Genomic DNA, 7,716 nt, shown 5'->3' on the forward strand with positions numbered 1-7,716 from the left:
GCCAACCGACTATCCTAGATTCTTCTAACATCTGGCAACAGTCTTTTGTCTCCACTAAGACCTTGACGCCCTCTGGCCCTTACACACACACTCTCATGTACAGTGTAAATGTATCACTTCCCTAACACAATTATCCCGCGTTAGGTTCAATCAGGTTAGTCCCACGCGAAATTGATCCAACCATGCGAAAACGAGTGTTTTCTGATTTCTGTCGCAGATACTTCTGGCTAGTGCACTTCTCTTACGCTTCTCATCGCTACTTCTGACGACTAACGAAGATGTACGGCATTTTGACCCTTCTTTCCCTTCTTTCTATTCTTCCGTTAAAGACTGGTAAGTTGATACTGATGAATTATGCGATCGAAATCCTATATAATGGCTACAAAAAATATTTGCATCATTATTCTCGTTTCCTAATGAATCGCTGTTTTAATCAAGTTTTATATTGCATCAAATTTCTGTAGTTACACGAAAGTACTAAATTATAGAAAACTTGATATACACGGATTTAATTAATTGATAAATTAGTCAATATATAGGCATTATTATTTCACGTGAAATTTTACAACGTCAAAAACCTAACATTCCTGTACGAGCAGTATTAATCACAAATTGTGAGAATGCCTACTGATAAGGAAGAAAGATAATATAGAAAACGCAGACTTATGGAAAGAGAATCCCTGACATTAGACACGAATACGCGATTTCACGAAATATTTTACGGTATATCTAAGATAGAGAATATATATAGAGTACATATAAGTATATATAGAGTAAGAATATATATAGAGTATATATAAGTACCAAAAATACACCCTAAGACGTGTATGCGATCTACGCTGTATGGGACGTGTTATAAATGGTTTCCGCCATTCAACAATGACAGGAATAATTTTTTGTTACGAGTCGTTTAATTTATTCGTTCGTTAGGACGATTGGTCTGACAAATTCAAAGTCTTGTTCCGTATAAATATTTTTAAACAAGCACGTCATAAGCTTTGTATATTTTTTTTATCGCAACGAAGAAAGTTCAGAGAAATGTTGAAATTATTAATTACAAAAGAAGACATTTACGTTGTAAAAATGTTAGCGAAAACATTTGTGAAAAAGTTACTTTGTTTAAAAATTCTACAAAAAGAAATATTGAAAATCACGCCCCATTTATTCAGTTGCACGTATGAAAAGTATTTTGCATTCGCGCAAAAAAATCCCTTAAGGATACATATTTTATAATAATTGGAGTGTCAAAGTTATTACGCGGATTGGCGTACCTTAACCACGTGCCTTTTAATGAAACTACGTTATTCATTTGTTATTCGTTCCTAACTTTCAACTTTATGATTTTTGCGGAATAAAATTTTATATTCCGGTTCAGTTTATAAATGATTCAGGGTAAATACATTTATTACGATCGTTTAAAGTTTAAAGAAACACCGTTATAAAGTCGTAATACGAGACAAAGCGATTCAGAACTCGAATTCATTTGTTGGAACGACGCCATGGGCAAAAGTAAATAATGGAAAACTTTCTTCCAAAGACCATTTGATAGCGCCGACGTAATCAAGAGTGTGACGATATTGCCAGAGACGTTTCTGCAAATAGAAGACTAACTTATTTACGAATTGCCGTAACACGATTGCCGCTGGTAGTATGGTTAGTAATCGCTTTATTGAATTTTCGCTTGATGTGACATCGTCGAGAGTTTCTAGCGAAATTCTTCTCCCTGTAAAACTATGTTTCTACAGCAATGGCTGTAATTTTCGAGTTACCGTTTGCGAAGAAATCCTTTTCTTTGTTACGTGTAATAGATTATTTTTAAGTTTTAAGTTTTAAATTACATTGGTAACCTTCTATAATTTATTACTCGAAGGTGGTAATTTTTTCTTAAATAGTTTGTTTTTCCTATAATTTATTATAATATATTTTACTACAGAATCCTCAAAAACATGATGTATGTATATATATATCCTGAAATATTATCAGTCTATTGTCAAGTTATAGAACATTATGGAAATTGCCAATTAAAGTCATAAAAAACAAAAAATAAGGAAGTTCGTTAAAATAATCAAGATATAGAATTTATTCGAGTAATATAGATTACGGTAGAGATGGTGACGGTAACAATGAGTGGACTGATTCTTCGTGCGAAAACAAATTGGAAGCGCAGAGCGATGTATTGTTTCAGCGAATATCGATTTTAAAGCACGGTTTTAAAGCACGGTATAATCAATTTTTTTACATAAAATTATATTGTATAGGCTATTGTTATTTAAACATTTTAAATTGGATGGTTTTTACATATGCTAAAAAAATGGAAAATGATGATGATGAATCAATGACACGTAGAAAATTATAATCTATTGTATTGCTGTTATCTAATGGTGTTGTAGTTGACTGTATGTTGTTCAATATTGCTATGAAACTCTTCTGATTCATTGTCACTTATACGAAGGATGGAAGTATACGAAATTGATAAAATTATTAATAATATTTACGAAGAGAAAGTAAACTGTTGGATATATGACAAAATAATTCTATTTTAAATGAGAGACTGGTCAGCGTGGTTATTTTGTTTCCAAAATCAAACGAATTTAATGAATGTAATGGTAAGGAAGTAACTATAAGTGGCTGTTAAACTATTTTTATGCTTGAAAAGTAATTCGCAAAGTAATGTAAAGCAGTACTACTGAGTTGTACATAACCTCTTTCAGAATTTGTTCTTAACCTCTTGCTTCATAACTTCCTTAATTATACTCTTCAAACTTATTGACTACTTCGATGTTGTTACGAACAGAAACTGATAAAATATTAATCTTAAATATAGATTGAAATGAAAGCTTGTCACGTAAATATATATATATATATATATATATATATATATATATATATATATATATATATATGTACTACTTACTCAAACTATGGATCACATAACCTATACAAAAAAAAAAAAAAAAAAATTATTGTACACTATAAAGCAAGAGGTTAAATCCTTAATCTGTTAAGAATTAAATTTTTTATTGTAACTGCGAAAATTATAAAAGTACCAAGCGAAGCAAGTACGGAATATATGCGGAATATGAATCGCTCAACGAACCAAAGAGCGGCTCAGTGACAAAATTAGTAAAGTAAAGACCACAAATATTACAACATTATATTCTACCACAAAATAATTCTCTATACAAAAAAGGTACACAACGAATCGATTTTTCACAACGATAAGAGTCAACAGAACCAATCAAGACCAGGCGAGACTCTCATAAGACAACGATATCAGAGGGATCAAATCAGCGACTTCAATCTATGTTACAGAGTATAGTTATCAAGAAAAATTGCTCTTTTCATGAAAAGTATGGTAATGATACTCTTATAATACATTGTATATCTGGCAGTCGGATGTGCCCGTGGCCATCGGAAATGTAAAAACGACGCTTTTAGAAAGTGATAGCGCCATCGCGTTTTAAAAACGCGTTAGAAGAAGGACGGTTTCGCTATCCAAGGCGAATCGAAAAGTGTGCGTGTTGCGAGAATCAGAGTTGATCGAGACGTCGAAGCATAGAGTCGTTAGAATTGAGTTGCGAGTGTTGTCGAGTGTTAGAGTTGCTAGTGAGAGAGAGAGAGAGAGTGAGAGAGAGAGAGAGTGAGAGAGAGAGAGAGTTACCAAATAGTTGTCAAGTTATTTGTTGTAAATACGAGCGTTGCATTTAGTTTTCCTGTTAATCAAACATCGTTTCTCTGTCTAACTAATATCTGTATTTTCAATCCATTATTAATAAATTATAATTAATCGGACAAAATTACACCTTTAATATATTCCGATATTACATTACCGTGATGTAATATTTATCATGCTTATCGTAAAACGAATCGTTGGAATATTCCCGAAGCTAACGAAGCATTTCCCAAAAGTTAAACCGAAGAAATTAACGCGAATAGTTAAGTGAAATGTTTCCATTAACTTGCTGACCAACCGGCAAATAAAAAATCATAAAAATTGTTTCAATGTGTTGAGGTCACGCATAACTTCTTTTTTCATTGACGATTACCAAACAGGTAAAATTTCGAAATTGTACGAAGGCCACGTGACCAGATCGTATTGGAATTTGAAGTGCATGGAAAAAGACAACTCGAAGTACAAACCTTGAGCTGTACTACTCGAAGTACAAACGTGAACTAATGGATGCAGAAAAGCAATTAACGCCAAACATCCGAACAGCATCTTGGAGCCCGTCATTGTTCTGAAATAAAAGAAGTGACGAATTAAAAAGACACAGGACTAATAATAATAAAGGAAACTTAGTTCGTATTATAAATTGAATTTACATCAGAAAAGAAGCACGATCAAGCGAAACAGATCGTAGAAATGACAAATATCATCGATATACGTTTCAGTGTAATTTCACTTTTGAAAATTATTTAGTTTAATACGATCGTATTCATCGCTCTGAAACTTTCATTGTGCTGCAATTTGTGCTGCGTCTTTTTAATTTCTCTATCTTTCTGTGTTTTCGGAAAAATTACTTGAAAGATTAAGAATTGCTTGCCTTATTTTATTTTCGATTAGTTAGGATTTGATTATTCCAGGTAAGCTTTATTATTTATAACAGGTTTTATCACTTGTTTATTATTTAGGAGTTTGTTATTTTAGGATTAGTACCTTTTAGGATTTCTTATCCTTCGAGTTTCTGTTTCAGATATCTAGGTCTATTTCAAGATGTTTTATTACATTAGGATTATTTATTCGATTAAGATAATTTAAGAGTTTCACAATGTACAAAGAAATAATCGCGTGAAATTTAGATTTATGCTTTAAACGTATTAAACACGCGGTAATTTCAATGTCTATAGCCTCGAACGTGTTCTGATTAGTTGTGTCATTGTCTGTGACATTGAAATCACAAAAATCCATTGCAAGTGTGCTGTCATGCAATGTGGATGTAATTGGGTTTTTTGGGTATTTCCTGTATCATCTGATTTGTACAGTACTATTTTAACGCAAGGACAGGAAACTTATTATATATTTCCCGTCCATTATTTGAATCGTTGTGAAGTGTAACGAATTATATTCGATTCGAGGAGATGTTAATGAATTACCCATTTCATATGTAATTACATGGAAATAAAAATCATTGCAAAAATAATTGATCTAATGACAACGGAATTTCCAATATTTTTTTGTTTCGTCACGTCTTTTTCATAATATATCTTTTATAGGTACGTGATTTATTAATCGTTCGAATGGAAATAATTATTCGTATAATATTCAAATGATTCTAGCCATAAAATAAATTAAAACGATACCTGTCAATGATATGCAATCTGCGTATGACGTCAACCTCGATCTATGCTTATACAAGAAATTTTATCAATCAATGACTAGATATACAATAATCAAATATTATAAAATTTCCTGAAAACCTTTAGGTGTTAATATTAAGGTGTTAATATCTTTAATATTTGCAAGTTATTGTTTAGCGCTAATTAGTTAGAATGTAACAAGTGGTGTACCAGAATTGAGATAATTAAGCCACACGAACAATCTTATTTAGATCTTTTTAATTTTTTAATTCTCTTTTGCTCTAATACTTCGTAAAATTAATCTTCATTAGCTACTACACTTCATAGAATAACAAGAGATAATTTTTCTTATATAACGTTTCATTCATAAAATCTATCATTAAAGTACATCTTCATAAAAATATCATTCCATACTAACGGTATATTTGGTGTCATACGAGATAACAGTTACCAGTGATGACATATGTAACTTTATAAAGATATCTCGTTTTATTATATATTAAAAGAATGTACTCATTGCTGCTATATTTCAGATGAAAAAAAGGAGGCAACGATTTTACAGTAAAATCGTTCGTTTACAACTGATTCATTTACATTTCATGATAATACTGTGCATTCTGAATATGCTATGATTTGGTTTAAAATAATAAATAGTCCATTCTTGCATACTATTGTTCCAGCTTTACTTGTATTTTCGATATTGATATAAATAGAAAGACAATTAATGTCGTTCGAGTCTATTTTCGGATCATTTATATTACGTTTAATCCATATAGTTATTATATGAGACATAGTATCGTAAAATTTGGAAGAATAAAACGTTCGTACAGGATGTACATTTTATAAGAACTCCAACAAATCTGCGTGTGCACCTAAAATACAAACTGATAGTGATTGTTCATAAGTTTATATACATTATCTAATGTCAATCGAAGGTATCAATTCTTTTTCTCCATAAGAGTACTTTTTCATTTATATGTGTTCAAAAATACATGTGCTCAACCGTGAAGCATATGTCACCTACAACGAAAAAGAGTTTTCCTATACTTAATATTTCCTTTATATACCTATGAAAGTCTATTCTTCGCGTAGTATGAAATTATGAATAAATCTGGAATATTGTTCAATCTGAAAAGAAAAATAACTTATTGACATCATTCATTGATACGAGATTCAGAATGTTTGTTTTGTCTTCAGAGAAAGAAGGCAGCCCTTTCTTTTAATGTGAAATAGAAAGCGAAAATTTGAAAACAGATTTTTTGGAAATTTACTTGCAAATATCGTTTTCAATATCGTGATTTTCTTCCCAATGGTACTGTACTTTCAAATTTTCCAGTATCCCTCTAAAAACAAAAAGTCGAACCTCGTTATTATTAACGTAGGCACTACAAGGAAGAGAAGTATTAGAAAGCAGCTCCTTTTTATTATGGATTTCTTTATAATCATGTAAATAAGAAATTCCGGAAATTTTTTCCTCAAGAATTTAATTCTTGTGTTTTGATTGATAATTATTACACTGCATACTAACTTTTCGCATACTGTTCGCGTCTAACAATTTCCTAATAATAACTACTTCAAAATTACATATGTTCTTGCACGAATTCAAAAGTACGTATGATACAATTACAATTGATTCTAAAATAATAATTATTTAAAGATATTAAGATACTAATTAAACGTTTCACTATATTTCAAAATCTGGAACAACAAATTTTTATTTATAAAAAATGAAACTGTGTTTATATATTCTTTATCATGATGCTATTTCTTATTACCATGTCGACATTTTTTAAAATTCATTTTGTTATCTCTACGCAATATGAAAATTCATATACTGCTTAATATTTTTTACATATTATCCATCCACCGCATGATATCTCCTGAAAAATCAAAATATTAATGTTATATTATTACAATGCTTCTTAAATTTCAATTTTTGACAAATTTGAAATCCAATATATTTTGCACAATTATTATTTATCAAAAAATTCTAAGTTAGTAACTTTCTTTTCAAATGGCAAATAACATATACTTTGACTTACCTGTAAGTTTTTGTTCCTAATCATCATTTCCTCTTATAGAACATCATTATTGATCTTATAATTACTACCGGTGTCATAGATATTGTAGTGGCTACAACTGAATTAATAGAAAATGATAAATAACTGTGTATAACACTAACACATAACTGTGTATAACAATGACACATAACTTTTACTTACATATCAGTCGATAAGGGATTACTGTGATATCCTGTTGATGTTTCTTAAGGCACTTGATTAGGTGTGATACGGTATCATTCCTTATGGTATACTGTAGATAAGTATTTTAGAAAATGACAAGAATAAATCTAAATTATTCAGAGGTTCCAGTTTCGACTTAGACATAAATACAGGACCATTTGCAAAGAAGAAAGGG

Source organism: Bombus vancouverensis, chromosome 13 (genome assembly GCF_051014615.1).
Source record: "Bombus vancouverensis nearcticus chromosome 13, iyBomVanc1_principal, whole genome shotgun sequence".
NCBI classification, from domain to species: Eukaryota; Metazoa; Arthropoda; class Insecta; order Hymenoptera; family Apidae; genus Bombus; species Bombus vancouverensis.